The following is a 24686-nucleotide window of genomic DNA, read 5'->3' on the forward strand; positions in this document are numbered from 1 at the left end:
ATGGAAATTTGAATTGAATGTCTGTTGTTGATACAAAAAGGTCTGGTTTTTGGAATGCTTTAGTTACCAGTGATCACCCAATTGTACCAAATGACACTAAATTTGACAATGGGGGGTAATTACATAGAAATGGGGGTAATTACAGAGCTTAAATCCTAATCCTTAAATCCTGTGGTTTTGGAAATTTGTACTATGAACGTACGAAGAATACAAAATGCCGTAAAATTTGCCTTTGTTTGTTGGGACAGAGATTGAATTCTCAAATTTAGTATAGAAGTCACTGTTGGTATGTACTTTCGAGAGAAGGAGGTAAATTCTGGTAATGTGTACTACAATTGTTTGAAAGGCTCGAGAATTTGCCGTTAGGTGAATGGATTGAGCTTGTATCCTGAAATTTGATATTGAGGTCACTGTTTGTTTCTAGGGTTTACATATGGAGATGTTTAAATAGTCTTGGACCGAAAAATTGGATGTGGGTCCATTGTGCTACGGTTTTACTAACCTTCATAGTCTGAAAATTAAAGCTGTGCTAGACATTCATGCCTCGTCCGATTTTTGGATTTCCTTTACTAGTTTTCCTTGTCAGGTTCCTTAAATGTGTTTTGGAAATATTTCAGATGTACCAATTTGTCCTTTATTATTATTATTATATTATTATTATTATTATTATTATTATATTATTATTATTATTATTATTATTATTATTATTATTATTATTATATTATTATTATTATTATTATTATTATTATTATTATTATTATTATTATTATTATATTATTATTATTATTATTATTATATTATTATATTATTATTATTATTATTATTATTATTATTATTATTATTATTATATATTATTATTATTATTATTATTATTATTATATTATTATTATTATTATTCTTATTATTATTATTATTATTTTATTATTATTATTATATTATTATTATTATTATTATTATTATTATTATTATTATTATTATTATTATATTATTATTATTATTATTATTATTATTATTATTATTATTATTATTATTATTATTATTATTATTATTATTATTATTATTATTATTATTATTATTATTATTATTATTATTATTATTATTATTATTATTATTATTATTATTATTATTATTATTATTATTATTATTATTATTATTATTATTATTATTATTATTATTATTATTATTATATTATTATTATTATTATTATTATTATTATTATTATTATTATTATTATTATTATTATTATTATTATTATATTATTATTATTATTATTATTATTATTATTATTATTATTATTATTATTATTATATTATTATTATTATTATTATTATTATTATTATTATTATTATTATTATTATTATTATTATTATTATTATTATTATTATTATTATTATTATTATTATTATTATTATTATTATTATTATTATTATTATTATTATTATTATTATTATTATATTATTATTATTATTATTATATTATTATTATTATTATTATTATTATTATTATTATTATTATTATTATTATTATTATTATTATTATTATTATTATTATTATTATTATATTATTATTATTATATTATTATTATTATTATTATTATTATTATTATTATTATTATTATTATTATTATTATTATTATTATTATTATTATTGTTTTATTATTATTATTATTATTATTATTATTATTATTATTATTATTATTATTATTATTATTATTATTATTATTATTATATTATTATTATTATTATAATTTTTTTTTTTTTTTTTTTTTTTTTTTTTTTTTTTGCTAACAATGCCATATTATTTTGATTTGAAGTTAAAATGAATCGCAAGAAGTCATTATTTTATAATAATTTCGACTTGATTTAATATAATTCCATTGCCAAAACCCCCCAATCAAAACCCCACCTTAAATACTCTTCACCATTTTAAAATGATTTTATTAGCTGACAATGGATATTTTCTTTGTCATTTCAATTTTTTTTTTTTCTACTTTTTGTTGGAATCCACATAAAATCCAATAACATGATTTCCCTTTTCTTAATTTTATGCTGTGACATTAATAAATCTTAAGAATTTTAGTTGCCATATTACGACGGTATAAGCTTTTAACATCTACATTGTTATGAAGATATGCCAGAAGATTGTGCTATGAAACCAACGGAAAGCAAATATCCTACAAGAAGGAAACAAAATTCAAAAGGAAGAAGGATGTCCTTTTGTTGTATTCACAAATGCCTTTTCTCTTTCATTCCCAGGCAAAACATTATAATTTCTAAAAAAAAGGGAGCCCCCACAAAACACTCACTCTATGATACACAGAGAGAGAGAGAGAGAGAGAGAGAGAGGGAGAGATGGAGAAGGACTCTCATACATATAAAACGAAGAAATTTTAATGATTCATCGGAAAAAATTCGGTTATTATGTATTTTGAATAAAATTCGTATACATAAATAGGGTAAATGAAGTAGTTATGAAAAAAAAGAAAGAAAAATCCAGATGAAAAAAAGACGAAGAGAATTATGGAAATTATATGATTTTATTTCCATCTTTTGTTAAGTAATTTCCCTGCGTTTGCCTGGTAGGGGTTGGGGGACCGAAAAGCTGACAAACAATAAAATAAGCCGAATAATTTTATAAAGCATGAATGGAAACTGAAATGACATTAAGTACCACAAGAAAATTTTAGAGGATTTCATGCCCTTGCAGTTCTATATTTTTTCACCCTCCCCACTGCACGTGAAGTGGGTTTTCTGTTGATTTAATGATTTTTATTTGCTTTTTCTGCAAAATATGGCTTTTGTTGGGCAAAAAAGGGTAAAACTGTTCCACATAAAAATCGAAAAGACTGGGGAGAAGGAGGAGAAGTAAAAAAACTTGGTAACATGTTTCTGTTTTCTGTGTATCGCTTGCTTTAATGGTATTTAAATATTTGCCAACAATGCTTAATGGATATTTTAATTACCCTTGTCAGTTTTGAAGAAGATTGTCTCTTTTTTTCTTCTTTTTATTCTCTTTTTGTTTTCTTTTTTTCTTTAGGAAAACAAAATCTGTCTAAGTGGCACAAAGAAGGACTAATGTTATGAAATATTGAAAAGGGGAGATGGCATGAATTATTTCGATTACATTGTGCAAAATTTTTTCAATTTTTCCAACAAATACTGGGAAAATTGAGCAGGGTAAATTCCCACCCCTTCCACATTTTTAGAAATATCCGGATTAAGACTCCTCGAAATCTGTGCGTTTTAGGAATAAAGTGTTTTCGGCAATATTGCAGATAAAAACATTAGGAATATTTTGGCCGAAAAGTTTAACCCTCGAGCGAGTCAACAACGTCTTTTTTGTACTTTTTTTTGGAAATATGTGTAAAAACTTCCTTTAAACGAGATCGTAGCAATTCAAAATATTCCACAAAATTATTTCACTGAAATTCAACTATAGGTCCTGGGAGACGTCAAAAGTCTCAATCTTACTCAATCGCCAGGAATTCAAATATATATAAAAGACACATTTTAGGGTTAAATCCGTACTATGTGTAAATTTCTGCAAAAATCTACAATAGGGCATCATTTTAGGAAGACGACACTAAAAACAAAAATATTCTTCATCAAATTTTACTACAAGTCACCAAAGAAAATAAATCTATATTTCCAACGGATATTAAAAAAAATAATTGCATCAATGTTTCAAAAAAAAAAAAAAAAAAAATTATCCTTAATTTTTTGATAAATTTTTCAAGGACTTTTTTTCGACTTGAAGGTTAAAAGTAAGATAAAATATCATTTGGGAACTATATTCAACTCTGAATCGATTTTCAACAAATTTGACGAAGTCTTTTGTACATTTCGTACCAAATAACATTGCTGTAGAGTGCATGATATGACTTCGATAAGAATCATATTAAAAACCAGTAAGGAAAGCTCAAAAGTCGGGCGGGGCCGACTATATGATACCCTACACCACTACGCATATTTAGTAGAGCTCTCGTAAAAAGGTTTATACAGGGCATTTCAGAGCTCTATGAGATATTTGGTACAAAATCAAAATCTATCTAATTCTATCGTGCATTTTACGAACTATAACTATCTGTGAACCGGGTTTCTCCAAATTTGACGTATTAGCTTCTAGACTGAATTCGGTCTTATGTACGAAAATTCAGGTGATTTGGGCTGATATTGACCATTTAGTGCACATTTAACCCGAAATCGGATGAAGATATATATGGGAGCTATGTCCAAATCTGAACCGATTTCGATAAAATTTAAAACAGCTATTCATGTGCTCCATCTAATACCTGGTACCAAATATCACGGTTGTGGAGTGAATATTACGAATGTAAAGGTCTAAAACACTAAATCAGATGAAACATATATGGTTGCTATATCTAAATCTGAACCGATTTTCACTAAATTTGATATACTTGCTTCTAGGCTGAATTTGGTCCGATGTACTAAAATTCAGTCCATTTGGACTTATATCGGCCATTTGGTGCACAATTAACCCGAAATCGGATGAAGATATATATGGGAGCTATATCCAAATCTGAACCGATTTCGATAAAATTACAAACAGCTATTTCTGGGCTGTATCTTATATCTGGTACCAAATATCATTCTTGTGGAGTGCATATTACGAATGTGAGAGGCTTAAACACCAAATCGGATAAAACATATATATGGGAGCTATAGCTGTCTCTGAACCGATTTTCTCCAAATTTGTTGTATTTGCTTTAAGGCTAATCTCGGTCACATATGCCAAAATTCGGGCCATTTGGGCTGATATTGGCCATTTGGTGGTCAATTAACCCGAAATCGGATGAAGATATATATGGGAGCTATATCCAAATCTGAACCGATTTCGATAACATTTAAAACAGCTATTTCTGTGCTCCATCTAATACCTGGTACCAAATATCACGGTTGTGGAGTGCATAGTAGGAATGTGAGGGACTTCAAGATCAAATCGGATGAAAGATATATATGGGAGCTATAGCTATATCTGAACCGATTTTCTCCAAATTTGATATACTTGCTTCTAGGCCGAACTCGGTTGGGTGTGCCAAAATTCAGGTAATTTGGACTGATAGTGGACATTTGGTGCACATTTAACCCGAAATCGGATAAAACATATATATGGGAGCTATAGCTGTTTCTGAACCGATTTTCTCCAAATTTGTTGTATTTGCTTTTAGGCTAATCTCGGTCACATGTGCCAAAATTCGGGCCATTTGGGCTGATATTGGTCATTTGGTGGTCAATTAACCCGAAATCGGATGAAGATATATATGGGAGCTATATCCAAATCTGAACCGATTTCAATAAAATTTAAAACAGCTATTTCTGTGCTCCATCTAATACCTGGTACCAAATATCACGGTTGTGGAGTGCATAGTAGGAATGTGAGGAACTTAAAGATCAAATCGGATGAAAGATATATATGGGAGCTATAGCTATATCTGAACCGATTTTCTCCAAATTTGATATACTTGCTTCTAGGCCGAACTCGGTTGGGTGTGCCAAAATTCAGGTAATTTGGACTGATAGTGGATATTTGGTGCACATTTAACCCGAAATCGGATGAAGATATATATGGGAGCTATATCTGAATTTGATCCGATTCTCACCAATTTCAATAGGGTTCGTCCTTGGGCCAAAAAAATATTGTTTGGAAAATTTCATCTCAATCGGATAATAATTGCGACCTGCATTTTGTTCACAAGAATACATGGACAGACGGACGGACGGACGGACGGACGGACGGACGGACAGACGGACGGACATGCATAAATCGACTCAGAAAGTGATTCTATGAAGGTTCTCAAAAGTAACTATAGGTCTATCTCGTTTCCTTCTCCATGTTACAAACAAATGCACAAAGACATAATACCCTTACCACTATGTGGTGTAGGGTATAAATATTTATTGGAGCAATAGATACACCGGACCGATTGGAAAAATTGGGTTAAATATGAAAAAATCTATCCAAATTGGGCTGATATTACATACATTTTGAACAATAACCGTAAAATCGGATGAAGATGCGTACCGATGGTATACAAAAACCTGAACCGATCTCGATCAAATTTGGTATAGGTATTTTCGAGTTTCATCTGACGTTAGCTATCAAATATCATTTTTGTGGAGTGCATATTATGAATGCAAGGGACATAAACACCAAATCGGAAGAAACATATTGCAGGGTAAGATGAAAAAACTGCGACCAACTTCTAAGCCACTCGTCCGACAACTGTTAAAATTATTCCAGTGACAGCTCATTATATTGTTTACAAGCGTCCAAAAGAATTTTGGTGAGAATTTTCGAGAGTTATTCGTGATGGAATTCAAGCGTGATAGTGTGATTTCTCTATATTTGGCTGGAAAACCGCAAGTGCCTACGGTTAGAGCACTCCAGCATTTAAATGTGAATAAATCTTTTGGGACTAGTACCATCGCTCGTTACCGTGATACTGGTAGCGTAGCCCGTCGTCAAGGAAGTGGACGAAAAAAAAAACAGCAACATCAGCAGAAATGGTTCGAAAAGTTAAGAAGCCACTTGATCGTGACCCGTGCCGCATTGGCCGAGAAATGGCTCATGAGCCTAACATATCGCAATATTCTGTTCAGAAAATATTAAAAAATAAGCTAGGGATAAAGCCATTGAAATTCCAAAAAGTGCAATAACTTACAACGCAACTGAAAGAAAATAGACTCAAAATAGCTTAAGTGTTGCTTCGCTTGACCGAAAGTGGTGAACTGACGAATTTGGATTTCTGCGATGAGAAAACATTCGTTGTCTAGCAGAAAAATTTGTAAACAAACAAAATGATCGTGTTTACTTTCCAAAGAGTTCAGCTGAAAATTTGCACCTTCGGTTGGCCACCAGAACTCAAGCGCCGACCATGGTAATGGTGTCCCATAACAGCCGATGGTCGTCCTCCGCTCGTATTAATCGACCGTGGCATCAGAACAAATGCCGAATATTATCGCGAAAATATTCTGGAGGGTGTATTAAAACCTTGGACAAGCAAACATTTTGGCCGCAGATCTTGGACATTCCAACAGGACCCAAGAATGGTTACAAAATGAGGTTCCTCGCTTCATTTCCAGCACACAATCACCACCAAAATCTCCGGATACCAATCCGTTGGACTATTGTGTCTGGAGTATTTTGAAAAGCAAGGTTGGTACTAAAAAATATCAAAGTGTTGATTACCTCAAGCAAACGCTTCGCCGGGAATGACCCAAAATACCGCAGAGCAATATTCGGGCAGCGTGTGACGGTTTCATTGGTCGTTTGAAGGCCATAATTCGTGCCAAAGGTGGTCAATTCGAACAAAACTAAATTTATTCTACAATTTGATGCTATTTCCGACATTTTTTGCTTTCATTCAATAAAATTAATAAAAAAATTAAAAATTATGGCGGTTGACTTTGCTGCAGTTTTTTATCTAGATATCTCTGAGCCGATTCTCACCAACATTTGATGTACTTGCTTCTAGGCTCAATTCCGTCGGAATTGCCAAAATTCAGTCCATTTGAGCTGATATTAGCCATTCGGTGGACAATAAACCCGAAATCGGTTGAAGATATATATGGGAGCTATATCTAAATCTGAACCGATCTTGACAACATTTTAAGTACTTATTTCTGAGCTGCATCTGATGTACGGTATTAAATATCAATATTGTAGAGTGCATGTTACGCATGTGAGGGCCATGAACACCAAATCAAATGAAACATATATGTGAGAGATATACCTATATCTGAACCGATTTCCATCAAATTTGAAATACTTGTTTCTTGACAGAATTCTGCCGAAGCTGCCAAGATTCAGTTCATTTGGACTGATATTAACCATTAGGTGCCCAATTAACCCGAAATCGGTTGAAGATATGTATAGGGAAGCTATATCCAAATCTGGAACGGTCTTAATAAAAATAGGCAGAGATATTTCTGGTCTGTTTTTGATGTCTGGTACCAAATATCACTTTTGTGAAGTGCATATTACGAATGTGAGAGACGTAAACACCAAATCGGATGAGAGCTTTAGCTATATCTGAACCGATTTTCACCAAATTTTATGCACTTGCTTCTGAATTCCATCGGAGGTTCCCAAATTTAGTTCATTTGGGTAGATATTAGCCATTGGTGAACAATAAACCTAAAAAACGGATAAAAATATATAAGGCAGCTGTATCCAAATCTAAACCGATCTTTACGTAATTTTTAACACTTATTTCTGAATTGTATCTGATATTTGGTACCAAAGATCATTGTTGTGGAGCGAATATTACGCATGTGAGGGAGGCCCTAATTCGGAGCTATATCTGAACCGGTTTTACCAAATTTGAAGTACTTGTTTCTACGCTGAATTCGGATGTGCTAAAATGCAGGTCATTTGGATTTCCATTGGCCATTTGATGCACAATGAATTTTAAATCAGTTGAAGATACATATGGGAGCTATATCTAAATTTGAACCGATTTTGACTAATTCCAAGGGGGTTCGTCCTTGGGCCAAACATATAGTGTTTGGAAAATTCCATCTCAATCGGGCAATGAATATCACCTGCATTTTGTACACAAAAGTACATGGACAGATGGACCGACTGACTTGAAAAAATCGACTCAGAAAGTGATTCTATGAAGATCCTCAAAAGTAACTATGGGTCTATCTAGCTTCCTTCTCCATGTTGTAAACAAATGCACAAAGACATATGAAGTGAAGGTATAAAAAGGACCAAAAAGACTCTCCATTTTGACTTGCTCGAGGGTTATAATTTTCAACAAAATATTCCTCGTATTTTTATCTGCAGCATTGCACAGAACATTATATACCTAAAATGCACGGATTTCGAAGAATCTCAATTCGAGAAGGAGACTTACCCCCTCTTCCGTTTTCTTAGTTACTACAATTAACTTATAATTAGCATTTCCATAGCACGCATGATCCTGTCGATTTTGAACACTGATTTTAACTCCACGCACGACTTTTCACTACAAATCAATTTTATTAAAGCAATTGAGATGAGCACAATCAAATTCTACGTCATTTGCGACTTTCCACGTTTCCAAGAAATGCAACTGCAATTTCTATTTCTGATTTAACTTTTTTTCTTTGCTTTTGGAGTCATGTCGTGTAGAAAGTCTGTTCGCTGATTCTTTTTTTACTCCGTAAAACTTCATACTTTACATTATTGTTTCCATTTTTGATGTTTGGCGTAATTTTATTGAATGTCGATTTCTTTTCTTTATTTTTTTCTTATTCTTGTTAGTTCGCTAGCTTTTTCAACCTTCTTTGGCAAGTTCTTTTGGAATAAAGGAAAAAAATACAATTCTTTTGCATTTCTTGGAGATTGGTGTTCATTCCATTTTTCTTAACTTTTAACTACTTTTCTTCAATTTCAATTTGCAGTGAGAACAAATGCAAATATTGTGGAGAAAAAAAATGAAGAAGAAAAAAATGGCACAAAAAATGCATGGAAAATAGCAAGGAACCCCATACTGGAAAGCATCACAACGTGAGTGGAGAAAAACTAACAACAAGAACGTGGAACAAAAAAAAGAAAACTATAGCAGAAAATACCTCTGGCCAAAGAAAAGCACAAATCCGTATGCAAAACTCGCTTGAGTAGTATGCCTCTCCCAGAGTGCGTATTGGATACAAAAGTTAGGTGCCAAAGGACTAAATCCAAACATACATTTTTTCCGCGCTATTCTCAAGTAGCGAGTGAATGGAGCTCACAAAAAAGGAAACACAAGAAATTAGGAAAAAAAGAAATGGTTCAGGAAATAAAACTTTTTCCATTCCCTTTTAGATTTTGCTTTTTTTTCTTCAGCTAAGGATAATAAATATGAAATAAAGAAACACTAGGAATATTTCTGTTCGTGCCCAAAAGTTTTCCACTCGTCTGAGTGAGCTAAAGAAACAGTAGAAAAGATGAATGCAACTAGGACTTAAGAAAGACCAAAAGTTTTTAATTTTTCCAAATAAAGTTGAAAATTTGTTTGCATTCCTTTGCCTGGAGTTCTCTTTTTTCTGTTGCTCTTCAATGCATAAAAGAATTGATGAGGCATGTAGAGGAATGTTCGGCTCCTAAAGGGAATGGCCAATTGGGAGAATTAAAAGGATACCGGTTTTTTAAAATACAAAAAGATCCATAAAGCAAACTCGTGAAGGAATTTTAAAAAATTTCTTTAGAAGAGGGATCATGTTTTCATAGTGGCGCCCAATGCGACTATTTTGGGAAATCCTTGTTACCTAAAACATGGCTATAGGAAAATAAAAGAATACCAAATTTTACAATTCTTCAGGTTGCCATGAAATTAAAGCAGGAGTCCGATAGTGTTAGTATCGCTTCTAACACAATGAAATCCGGAAGTAATGATCACATTCTAAGAATTATATCAAAAATGTCCACCTCAAAACTTCGTCTAAATTATTTACTTCAGTAATTATAGATTTGTTCGAATTAGTCACCTTCGGCACGAATTATGGCCAACAAACTGCCAATGAAACCGTCACACGCCGCCCGAATGTTGCTATATCTTGGCCCATTCCCTGCGAAGCGTTTGCTTCAGATGGTATTTTGGTATTTTTTTTAGTGCCAACTTTGCTTTCCAAAATATTCCAGACACAATAGAACAACGGATTGGTACCCGGAGATTTGGTGGCCATTGTGAGCTGGAAATGAAGCGAGAAATCTCATTTTGTTACCATTCTTGGGTGGCGCGTGCTGAGTCCTGTTGGAATGTCCAAGGTCTGCGGCCAAAATGATTGCGTGCCTAAGCCTTTAATACACCCTCCAGTATATTTTCGCGATAATATTCGGCATTTATTCTGATGGCACGTTCGATTAATACGAAATATTGAAATCGGCTGATATGGCGGCTCACACCATCATCATGGCCAGCGCTTGACTTCTGGTGGCCAAATTTTCAGTTTACCTCTTTGGCAATAAACACGATCATTTGGTTTTGCTCTTGTTTATAAACTGCTGGACAACGAATGTTTTCTCATCGGATACCACATTCGGGCAAGCGAAGCAACTCTTTAACTCTTTTGAGTCTATTTTATTTCTGTTGCAGTGTAAGTTTTAGCCCGAGCTTTATATTTGTCGAATTGAATGTTGCGGCATTTTCAGCTCACGAGCAATTTTTCGGCTACTGCGACGCGGGTATCGATCAAGTCGCTTCTTTATTTTTCGAACCATTTCTGTTGATGTTGCTGTTTTCTTCAGTCCATTTCCTTGACGTCGCGCTACGATACCAATATCACGGTAAAGTGCGATGGGACAAGACACAAAAGATATATTCACATATAAATGCTGGAGTGCTCTAACGATAGCCACTTGTGGTTTTATAGCCAAATATAAAGAAATCACACTATCACGCTTGAAGTCCATCGCAAATAACTTTTTTGTTACAAACAAATGCACAAAGACATAATAACCTTGGGGTAGGGTATTAAAACAAAATATTGCTTATGGAAACATTGAAACATTCGGAGGGTGCTTAAGACCAGGGCCCCACACCTTGAGCACGTCCTTAACACCAGTCGACATTAGATGTTTTACGATATTTATCTTCCGGTATTCATTATTTTTTTTTTAATTGGTTGTATTTGATAATTTTGAATTTCGGGTTTGAATTCAGTCGGAAGCCTGTGTGACTATGAAGTGCTTGAGAATTCCATCCCATTGGCATTGAAGTAACCCCTGTAATTTAACATTTTATAATTCTCTTATCCTCAAATTCCGTCTTGACATTGCGGAACAATCAATGTTGTTATTTTTTTTATTGCAATAAATAAAGTAAAGATTTAATGGTTCAATTACATCGTAAATAGAAGCAAAGAAGTGGAAAATATTGAAAATAAATAAAATGTATTCGAACTGTAGAAAAATTATATTTGTCGTAAATAAAATGCCATTGACGCTAAGTTGAGTTTGTACATATAACAATTAGTTCCCAAAAAAATCTATATTTAATTAAACTTTTTATTAAAAAAAAATAAAATAATTTTTAGAATTAAATTGTTTGTCTTTGGCCCAGAATTAAATCTTTGGATATATATTCTGTTTATATTAAAACAAAAATTTTAATGAATACTTTAATTTAAACAAGCAACGAAGCAGTGAGGTCGAAATTCAATACCTTTCACCAAATAAAATGAACTCGCAAAATTTCAAAAAGAAAATTCGTTGAACAAACGTCCTGGCAAAAAAAATATATAAGTTAAAACGCAGTTCGGCCCGGCCGAACTTTGAATACCCTCCACCATTTGGAAATAATTTGGAAATTTTCAAAAAATAAAATCCTTAAAAAATTCTGTTAAAATTTTAAAACCAGTAAAGAAAGTCTTAAAGTCGGGCGGGGACGACTTTATGATACCCTACACCACTTTGCTAATTTAGTAGAGCTGCGCATAACAATTAATTGGAGAATTTATTGGAGAATTCAATCATACACGCTATGATTACAATAATAATAAAAAATTGAAAGGACTAAATATGCCGAAGAATTGGTATCTTTTAAATTCGCACTTGTATTGCCCATTTGGTGCACAATTAATTTGAAATCGGATAAAGATATATATGGGAGCTACATCCAAATCTGAACCGATCTCGATAAAATTTGGCAAAGATATTTCTGAGCTGTATTTTATATATTTCCCTGAATATCGTTGTTACGGAGTGCATATTACGATTGTGGGTAACGAATATAACAAATCGGATGAATAATATATATGGAAGCTATAGCTATATCTGAACCGATCTTCACCAAATTGGACATACTAGCTTCTAGACTCAATTCGGTCGTAAGTGGCAAATTTCATCCCATTTGGACAATTATTAGACGTTTGGTGCACAATAAAAGGTAAATCGGACAAAGATACATAACTTTGGAGCTATATCCAAATCTGAACCGATCTCGATAAAATTTAGCAAATGTATTTCTGAGCTGTATTTGATATATTTCCCCAAATATTGTTGTTGCATAGTGCATATTACGGCGGCGGTGGACAAAAATAACAAATCGGATGAACAATATATATGGGAGCTATAACTATATCTGAACCGATTTCGATCAAATTTGGCATACATATTTCCAGGCCTAATTTGGGTGTATATGCAAAATTCCATACATACGGATATTACACGTTTGGTGCACAATAAAATGCAAGTCGGACGAAGATATATATGGGAGCTATATCTAAATTTTGACCGATTATCTCCAATTTCAATACGGTTCGTCCTTGGGCCAATCAAATGATTTGTGCAAAATTTCATCTGGATCGGGCAATAAATGCGTCCTGCACTTTGTTTACAAAAATACATGGACAGACGAATGGGTAGACGGACGGAGGGACGGACATGCATAAATCGACTCAGAATGTGATTCTATGCAGATCATCAAAAGGAACTATGGGTCTATCTCGTTTCCTTCTGCCTGTTACAAACAAATGCACAAAGACATAATACCCTGACCACCTTGTAGTGTAGGGTATAAATACCGAATATAGCCGTTACATTGTGGTCTATATAACGTGTGTTTGTCATAAACCATTACCATATTCAAATTCGAAACTTGAATTAAAGGGTGAATAAAAAAATAAAAATATCGAATATCAGGTATTACAGTTGGTACACGAAAACGTGGGCCAATATAGCCAGAGAACTCCTAATACCAATTTAGAGATTCCGTAGAAACCATCAAAATACCAAATATGGTTAGGTCTAGTTATATTGGGGCTATTTAGTGAAGAATTATTGCTTTGGAAATATATTTAATTGAATATTAGTCCTGAAACTGTGTACATCAATTCTTTTCTGACTTTTTTATACCGGACCATACATTAGGATTTGTGTTCCCCTTCCCCAAAACCCCTTAAAAATATGAGAATTTTAGTTTATTACCCATGCCATAAAATATAGCATGCCACTACATGCCTCTGCATAATTTCCCTACAAATATCACTTAAGCTACATTGAATTACAGCTACCACATGCAAAAGGATGTGTTTTGTTTATTCAAGTGTATGGGAAATGACCCAGTAATATAATATAGACAGAGCATAGCGTTGATTTATTATACAAGTATATATAAAGGATAATTTTCCCCCTTCCGTCGTTCCATCTCTCCTTGCACTGCAATGATACGCGTGTTTTGTAAGCAGTAAGTAAGATTGAAAGGACGTACATTTAACATAACCCCTATATTGTATAAATGGGGTTTTTAACTTGGCAGCTTTATCTTCATTCGAATGGTCTGTACGGGGGTCAACATCATCCGCACAACAAATGCATGGTTATTTATTTTTATCCTAGAAATGAAATGACGATATCTCCCCGCTTGTTCTTTTTTTCTCGCAAAACCCTTTTCTCCTTCAGTTCGTTACTCAATTTTTTTTTTGTTGTGCTTGCTTATCTTATGCGACAGAGGAAAAGGATAAACAAGAAATCGTAATAAAGTCATAAATAAAAATAAAGATTTATAGCTTATGAAATAGCATAAAATTGTATAATCGAATGTTTAACAAATCGCTGTGGATGAAAAGATGGGTGAGGGAGGGGGAGAGGAAACCACAAATGTCAATGACTCTGTGTGAGAGAGAGTGAGAGCAAGGGAGAATGTTAAAAGCTCAATAAAAATGTTCCTTTTTAGTGCAGACTTTTTATGGAAAATTGACAAGTGATAGAAATTGCTTCATTAAAATACGGAAGGATTTAAATGTGATGGACAAGGAAGAACTTTTGAAATGTAAATCATATTTAAAGGAATATTGGAATATAATTTTGATTTTAATACCCTACAACACTATGTTTTGGGGGTATATAAGTTTGATTGGGCCAAAAATTATGTAACACCTCGAAATATTGGTTTCCCACATAGGAAAATATATTTGGATCTTTCTCTCTCGCCGAGCTGTGTCGATCTAACCGTCCGTCTGTCTATGTTAATTTGTAATCACTCTACAAGTTGCAATTATGGCCCCATCTTCACGAAATTTAGAATATAGGTGGGGCTAGAGCCAGAATAGAACCCTAGAAAATTTGTGACTATTCCGATGTTGACCCTCTATGGGGGAGGGCAGTTGGCCAACATTGTCCAATTCGAATCTGACCTAAGACTGTTATAAATATTAGAACGTGCCATATTTGGACTATATCGTCTACTTCCTATACTTTATATGAGATATGTGCAAATCTTTGGAAAATGTGGAAACATGCGTGAGGTACCAGATATAGCAAACCGAAATATTGTACATCATCTCATGCAGAAAAAAATATTGGTAGTGCCAAGTTTAAAGGAAATCGAACATTTATATCCAATTTTATACGAAATCATAAATTCCGATTAATAACATATTCATATCAGATTTCTGGCTAAGGGAAATATTTAGATATAGCAAGTTGTATAGAATCGCCGACCTGTTTCGCAAGTTATGACAGATATAAGTTTTAGAAACTGTGACCCTTTGTGGTTGAGGTACCAGAGCGGGTTGGCAGATATCTATCATCATAACAATCGATTTTGCGTTAGCAGAAATGTTTGGATGTGTGAAATTTGAAGACAGTTGGATGCTTATTTCGCGATTTATAAGCGTTTTGTTTTTCAAAAATGTGAACCCTTTGTAGGAAAAGTACCAGATGGAGTGTGCCGATATATCCCATTTCACAGCAGATCTTGTGTTGGCAAAAATGGCATGTGTGAAATTTGAAGAGAACAGGAAGCTTCTTTTGGTTTTTATGATCGTTTTGTTTATTCAAAATTTTCACCATTTGTGGGATAGGTGGCAGATATTGTTCGATCTCTACTATCTTTATAGCAAATGTTGTGTTGATGGAAATAGTGAGATTTGCCAAGCCATAATAGAATCAGATGTTAATTTTGTGCTTTATGAGCTTCGTTAATATTCATAATGTTGACACCTTGTGGGGAAGGTACAAAATGGAGTGGACCGATATATTCCATCTTCATTCATACCTTGGGTTAAGAAAAATATTATGAATTGTGTAATTTGAAGGGGACCGGATGCTTATTTCGCATTTTATGATTGTTTTGGTTATTCAAAATTGTAACCCTTTGGGGAGGAGGTACCCGAAGGAGTGGAGAGATATATTCAATCTTCACAGCAGATCTTGAGTTATTAGAAATAATGGGATGTAAGAAATATGAAGAGATCCGTATGCATATTTCGGATTTTGTGATCGTTGGCGTTATTAAGAACTTTGTTCCTTTGTGGGGGAGGTAACAGAAGGAATGTTCCGATCTCCACCATCTTTAAAACAGATCCTCTGTTGAGAGAAATATCGAGATGTGATGAGTGGAATTGGATGTTAATTTCGCGTTTTGTGAGCTTCATGGATATTCAACATTTTGCCCCTTTGTTGGGGAGGTACCAGAAGGAGTGGACCGATAAAAAACTGTGATATGTGTAATTTGATACAAGAGTTATCATCATTCAAAATTTTAAACCATTGTAAGGAATGTACTTGATGGAGTGGACCGACATTGTTCATTTTCGCACCTAACGTATTCCTGGTGCAAATAATAGGATTTGCAAAGATGGAGCAAATCACATCCCATTATCGTTTTTCTTTCTTTCTGCAGTCAAATATATATATATATTTTTTTTAAATTTCGACATTTTCTGAGAAAGGTAACCGAAGGAGTGGGAGGATGTTGTATATCTCCGAACTCGATCTAAGTTTGATAATAATATTACGATGTCAAAAGTTTGGATCAAATCGGATAGTCCCTTCCAGGGTTATATAACTGACAGACAGACGTACGGACATCGCTAGATCGGCTCCAAATGTCCTGAAACGGATTTGGTCCAAAGAGACCTATGGTCTAAAACAATTATTTCCAGGCATACGTCGAAAAAGTTGTAAACCTAGGCAAAAAATAATAGTTTTTGACAGGAATATGGTGGTTGAATACAAAGGCAAATAATAATATGGGACATTTCATTTTCAAATACTCTGGAATGCGCTTTCCATATCTATTATATCTGCTGTTTTTCTCTGCAGTTTACCGACATTTTTTGCGATATCAAAATTACATATTTTTGCAAATTTTCTCATTTTTGCCAAGTCGTCGGCTATCTATTGCCTGATCGAGATACAATATGGATTTTGCCCAATCTTTACAGTTGTATGTCTTTGGGACACAACTCTAGCCTCAGGTTTTAGCTCATTGAAGTTACTTTGTCAGATTTGGAAGACTTACACAAGTAAACTATCCTCATTAGGAATAGCGATGTTTCAATAATACGACCTAAAAGTTTTTCAACCAACTTGGCATGTGTTATTTTACAGTATTTTAGAAGTTTATGACGTTTTATACTTTTTCTACGTTTTATACAAGTATATGACGTTTACAACCTTTCGACAGTCGAAAACCTAAAAAAAACTGCCAAACAGGCCAACTCTGCTCTTACCAATGACAAATTCTGTGTCAATTGGTTTTTGATTGTTTTTTCCACCCTAAATATTTTGCGATCATCTTTAAATCCAATAGGCTTCTATTCTTACCCATACCTCTTCTCCATGCGAAATTTCGTGAAGATTGGACCGCATATGCGAGCTGTAGCGTCAATACAATTTAACATGGATAGACGGACACATGTAGCTACACCGACTCAGTTCGGTAAGATATTAAGGTCAATATATATAGCATCTTGGGTCTAAGGCCAATATTTAAAAGAGTTAAATACTTGTTGGCCCAATCAAACTTATAAAACCACCAACACAAAATTTGTAGAACAGCTTACAAATAGGGCATTTCAAGAAGTAATTGCGAAACATTTCTGAAATTTTGCAATGAAAATTCAAAAGAAATGGAAAAAAGTAATCTCCCAATATCACATATGTACAAATTTTATTCTCCCGAAAAAAACTTCTCCTCACTCTCCACATTTAATTCCTTTAGCCATGAAAACTTACTGTTAACACCAATTCACACATACGCCATTAAGCAATTGCCTTTAGCGGCTGGACTTTTTGACATTTTTATAGTAATTAGCTTTTTTTCGGTGTCTGTCTTCACCATTCTGGACCGCCTTTCCGCCCGCACAAAAGTAAAACATAGGAAATTATGTGACATGGACGAAGAGAGAAAAAAATTTGAAGGAAATAAAATCAAAAACACAAGTATTACTGCAGGCCTGATAAATGCCGGTATAAAAACGGCAAAGTGAACACATGCCGAAGATAAAAAGGATATGCTAGCTAGCTACAACAATAACAAAAACGGAATGAAATATTACACTAAAACATAGATAAAGCCAAAAAGCAATAATAGAAAAACACGACACGAAAAAAAAGAAAACAATCTTTTTGGGAAAATATATGTGGCATCGTGGAGAGGAAAACGGAAGTAAAATATATGGAACATATTACAACATAAGTAATAAAGTAAAATATTTTATTTGGCATTAAGCCAAAATAAAGCCTTGAAATAAAACATCTATCCATCCAACCGTCCAGCCGTCCGTCTGTTCGTTCATCTATATACATAGCCAGCATGGCCACAAAAGACACCACCAGCAGCGGCAGCCGAATTCCGCTCTCACACAAAGTGGCAAAGAAAGGCAAATAAACAACAGATACAAAACGAATGCTGGAGCGAACCAAACAAATCGTAATATATATTTTAGTGGAAAATATCGGAGCGCAGCATCACAAATAATATAAAGGACTAAGGAACAGTAGCAGCCAGCAAAAAAAAAAAAAAACATAGTTGGGCAAAAATTATAAGTGTTATCTAAGCCACAACAAAAACGAAAAACCAATGACCCCTCCTATCGCCGGCTAACATTAAAGCAGCGGGGCCAGGGTATAGCGCCCAAGTATGGAATAAAAACAAGCCAAAGTGAACTTCATAACACCACCACCAACAGCAGCACTACCACCACCATCAGCCTGGTGAAACTATCGACTATCACCAACACAAGGATCCTTGTTTTTTTTCGGTGCCATCATACATTTTTTTTCTTTCCTCCTTTTTTTTTTTTTGTTTTTGAGGATAACCAGAGTTAAGAGACGCCAGCATATTTTTCTAATATCCCACCAAGTTATATACAAATTACAGTGGGTCCAAGTGGTTTTGAAAAAAGAGTAAAATACTTTTGCAGTTTTTACCTGGCCAGTATTTTTTCGGTATTACCAATAGACTGTAAATAAAAAGTTATTTCTTTAAAAATTCTGAAGCAAGAGATCATTTCCATAATTTGGGCACAAAGAGTAAAAAGCCCTTACTAACGGAAGGATGTTATTTCGGAACTTCTTGATGTCGAGCATAATATGTGGAACAGCCCTTAATGTGGCGCAGTGTATGGTGTCTTTTACTATGGGGTATCTTAGGGTTCAATACCAGCAAAAAAGGAGATTGTAACAAAATTATGTTATGAAAATATGTTACATTCTGTTAGAAATTGGTGTTCTGTGGAAAGCGAGAACCGATTTTGCTTCTGCATTTTTTCTGTGAAACGTGACATCAATACCAAGGTTTTTTGTATGTATAGGGTCCGCAATCTGATTTTATTTTTAAAAATTATTTATTATGAACAATGCTGAAAAATATTGCTACATTACTTTAAAATTTATATGTGAATGTGTGCGAAAATTTCGTACGGATTATGGAGAAAGAGAAACACCGTCAAACCGTATGACAACAAGCTAAATTGTGGCACTTGGGGCACAGAATAGCCGGACATAAAAAAGCCAACACAAAAAAATCAGTAACTGTTTTGTGCTGATTTTAATCCGAAAATAAGCAAGGAGCGGCCGTTAAAATCAATGGCGATCGTTATCGGACCATGCTGAACGAATTTTTATTTACAAAAATTGAAGAGGAGGACATTGGCAACAATTGGCATCATCAAGATGGCGCTAAGTGCAAGTATACTAAAACTACTAAGTGATAATAAATATGCAATTGGATAACATATACAGGGTGAGATGAAAAAACTGCAACCAACTTAAGACTGCTGTCATTTCTAAGTCACTCGTCGACAGCTGTTAAAATTATTCCAATGACAGCTCATTATATTGTATAAAAGCGTACAAAAGCATTTTGGTGAGAATTTTATAGAAAAAAAGTTATTCGTGATGGAACTCAAGCGTGATAGTGCGATTTCTTTGTATTTGGCTGGAAAACAACAAGTGGCTATCGTTAGAGCACTCCAGCATTTAAATGTGAATAAATTTTTTGTGTCTCGTACCATCGCTCTTTACCGTGATACTGGTAGCGTAGCCCGACGTCGAGGAAGTGGATGGAAGAAAACAGCAACATGAGCGGAAGTGGCGAAAGAAAACAGCAACATCAGCAGGAATGGTTCGAAAAGTAAAAAAGCAACTCGATTGAAACCCGCGTCGCAGTGGCCTAAAAATGGCTCGTGAGCTGAACATATCGCAAAACTCCATTCGGCAAATGTTGAAAAATGAGCTCGGGGTAAAGCCATTGAAATTCAAAAAAGTGCAAGAACTTATAACGCAACAGAAAGAAAATAGACTCAAAAGAGCTAATGAGTTGCTTCGCTAGGCCGAAAGTGGTGAACTGCCGAATTTGATTTTCTGCGATGAGAAAAAAATTCGTTGTCCAGCAGTTTGTAAACAAACAAAATGATCGTAACTTGCTAAAGAGGTCAGCTGAAAATGTGCACCTTCGGTTGGCCACCAGAACTCAAGCGCCGTTCATGGTGATGGTGTGGGCCACCATAACAGCCGATGGTCGCTCTCCGCTCGTATTAATCGACCGTGGCATCAGAATAAATGCCGACTATTATCGCGAAAATACTATTCGGGAGGGGGTATTAAAGCCTTGGGCAAGCAAACATTTTTGGCAGTCGCATCAGGATAAATGACCAATATTATCGTGAAAATATTCTGGAGGGTGTATTAAAGTCTTGGGCAAGCAAACATTTTGGCCGCAGACCTTGGACGTTCTAACAGGACTCAGCACCATCGCCTTTCAGTACGCGCCACCCAAGAATGGTTACAAAATGAGGTTCCTCGCCTCATTTCCAGCGCACAATGGCTACCAAAATCTCCGGATACCAATCCGTTGGACTATTGTGTCTGGAGTATTTTGGAAAGCAAGGTTTGCACTAAAAAATATCAAAGTGTCCATCACCTCAAGCAAGCGCTTCGGCCGGGCCAAACTTTTAAGACCCTCCACCTAGGGGTAAAAGAAACATTAGAAGAAATGTGGCAAAAACCCTTTAAATGCCAAATATCGGGAGGTACCGTTATATGGGGACTACACCAAAACGTGGACCTATAATTACAATGTTTCGCCAAACGAACTAGGACCCAATATGACCAATATGATCACAAATTTTAGACAAATCAGTGAAAAAATGTGGCAAAAACCATCATAATACCGAATATCGGAAGGTACCGTTATATGGGGGCTATACCACAACGTAAAACTATACATGCAATGTTTTGCCACACGCTCAGGGACCCGTTATGACCTACAAATACCAATTTTCAGACAAATCCGTGAAAAAATGTGGCATAAATCATCAAAATACCGAATATCGGGAGGTACCGTTATATGGGGACTATACCAGAACGTGGACCGATATATCTCATTTTCAATACCAACCATCCTAGACGCAATGCAAATTGCTCTGCTAAATGTTGGCGCTCTACGTCGAATAATGTGAGCTGTATCGTTATTTCAACAGACAGACGGGCAGACGGTCATCGTTAAATCGACTAAGAATTTTATGCTGATTATGAATATATATACTTTATGGGGTCTGAGACGAATATTTAAGGATGTTACAAACGGAATGACAAAGTTAATATACCCTCCTTTCCAAGGTGGAGGGTATAAAAATCGAAAATTATGGCGTTTGACTTTGTTGGAGTTTTTTATCTCACCTTGTACAGGGTACAGATACAGGACAAAACCTAGCTACTAATATCACATAAGAATATTTCAGTTCTCGTTTCCTCTCCTATCGAAATATGCAGCTTTCAGGGAGATTTAATTTGGAAGTTTTACATTTCCACGTGAAATGATACTCACCATTAAGGCCAATAAAAAATCTAATTTTGTATGACCAAAATATAAATGGAAATAGTAACTTCCAAAAGAATTAGCTGTTCGAAAATCACAAGAACTCCATAAATCACTAAGGGTCACATAGTTTTGGTGTGCATATATTGTCCAATTTCCTAAGCAAACTTCTTTCAACTCGACTTAGTGACTCGACTCATTCCAATCAGCTATGAGAAAAGTAAAATAAATAAAGGATTTTTCAGATTTTTCAACAAAGTTGGTTTAAACAGGTCTCCAGTATATGATCGACATTACCTTCCTACAGGGCACAAAGATAGGATGTTGGGTAAAAGGTTTAAGAGCCTTGATTTTATATTCAGAGTATGTTTCGTCCTTACAAATCTATATATTCATTTGGGACCCATATTGAGGTTCCGTCTGATTTTCGATCCATTTAAGATCCTAGACAAATTTTCTTACCAAAGTGCCAAATATTTGGAATTTTAGTGAGTAAAATATTTTCTCGAAAAATTTATTTTAATTGAGTTTCAGATTCTGGTGGTTCTCAAATTTGGCAATAAAAAATTCAATACTACACAATTTTAGTACTTTAAAGTTCCTAGCCATAGTATTCAAACTGCTTTGTAATAATTTAAGTTTTTCTCACGATGGAGGATATACAAACTTCTACTTGGTTCATATTAAACTTGGTACCCCCTTTGTCCCAGGTAGGTTACATGAAATGGGGTTAATTTCTACATTTTACAATATTTTTTTATATTTTATAAACCTTGAGCCACTGTAAATATCCTTTCCTCCATTATTTAAAGAAATATACATGCATATATAGATATTTTTGTTATGTCGGTCATGTCTGCTGTGGGTTTTTTTGTTACTTGTTTTTCTTCGGTTTAATTTTTTTTTGCAAAAAAAAAAAAAACCAACTTCTCCATTATTACCCGACGGGGTTGAACGGTTACATATAACAACGGCACACAAAAAATAAAACGAAAAACTTAAAGTTAGCCTGGTTGTTTCAGTTCTGCAATGCCTGTTTCTTTTTTTTTTTTTTTTTTTTTTTTTTTTGTAAAACTATAGCTATTGACCCAATAATCCCTATATATAGCCATGTTATACATATATACACATCATCCACATATAAGTATTGTTGTGGTTTTATTTTTAAAGAGTCTAAGGCGATTTCCATACTAGTTTTAATGTCTAACACTATGTATGGAAGTGTGTGTGTGTTTGTGTAGATATATTCCAAATTGGTGTATAGACCCGTAGTATGTGAAGAAGTAATTATAAATGGGTGTGGGTGTATATGTGCGAGAAAAATTGTAGTAATATCCATTAACCAAATACATAATAACACCACTGGGATGTACTATTTTAAACCATATCAGAATATGTAGTAAAACCCATTTTGTGCATATAGACAAACATACATTGCTGGCTTGACCTTTAGCATGAACTTCAGATAAAATATATATTTTACATAAATTATAAAAGGAATTTCTTTTGTTAGCTTGGAAGATGGTTTGAGCTCGGAATTTGTGTGTAAATCGAAAATAAAGTTTTATATCAGAGAACGAAACCAAAGCAGCTTAGGAGGCGATTTTGATAGTCTGAGAGATGTGGATTAGATGAAAGGAATGTATTGGAATGTAGAAATTTATTCGAGAAATATCAAATATACATGGCTGGAAAAGGAGTAGAAAAATATAATGCAGAGGGGCTCCATGAGGAGATTTGGATCGCCACAGATATGTGAATTGGATGGGAGGGTTGGATTGGAATGTAGAAATTTATTCCAGAAATATCAGCGATATATGGGACGAATAGTAGTAGCAAAGTATAATATTTAGGAGGGTTCCCTGAGGGGAATTTTGATCAGCAAAATATATTCTCTGTTTCAGAACTGCAGGAATGTAAAAGTTTTTATTACGATTACAGATTCTCCCTCTATGATATTGGAGAAAATCGCAAAACTAATATATTCTTGCAGGTACCGGGACAGAGCAAAAATATTTAGGATGGTTTCTTGAGGGGAAAGTGGGGGGATAGAGCGGCATTTTTGGTCCCTAAGCTCCATGCATTAGATTTTTATAAAGACAGTGTATAGATGGTGATGTAAAAATCTAATACATGGAGTTTATGGACCAATAATACCGCTCTATTTCCCCCACTTTCCCCTCAGGGAGCCCTCCTATTTTTTTTTTGGTCTGTTCCGGTATCTGCAAGAATAGACTATTTTTGCAATTTTTTTTTTTACATTCTTGCATTTCTGGGACAGAGCATATATTTTGCTACTACTATACTAGGAAATAATTCTCAAGGTCATTCCTTTTTCAGTCCTCGATGTACTTTTCCAACGGTCCATAATCTCACCGAGAAACTTAGCTTTCAGAGAGTATTATCACTTCAGTAAATATTTTCAGATGCAGGATTTTTAGAGATCACATAAATGCAAAAAAAAAAAAAGAATCGATCAAATTATTCCCAGTAGCATGTAAATTTGTTCAAGATATAAAGACCTTTTATGTACCATAATGATAGCTACATCATCAAGATCTGTTTGAAAACATACACGATAGCTATGCCATATGTTTGTTTTCGAATACGAATGCATATTTTGCAAACTGCTTTTGCTGACCTGCATATT

General features: G+C 34.1%; 1 protein-coding gene across 3 annotated transcripts in view; it reads right to left on the minus strand.

The window, feature by feature from the left end:
* The window catches only part of LOC101901176 (protein turtle), a 379534-nt gene that overhangs the window by 291449 nt on the left and 63399 nt on the right, over positions 1-24686 (minus strand). The window lies entirely within an intron of this gene.

This window comes from Musca domestica, unplaced genomic scaffold (genome assembly GCF_030504385.1).
Source record: "Musca domestica strain aabys unplaced genomic scaffold, Musca_domestica.polishedcontigs.V.1.1 3, whole genome shotgun sequence".
NCBI lineage: Eukaryota > Metazoa > Arthropoda > Insecta > Diptera > Muscidae > Musca > Musca domestica.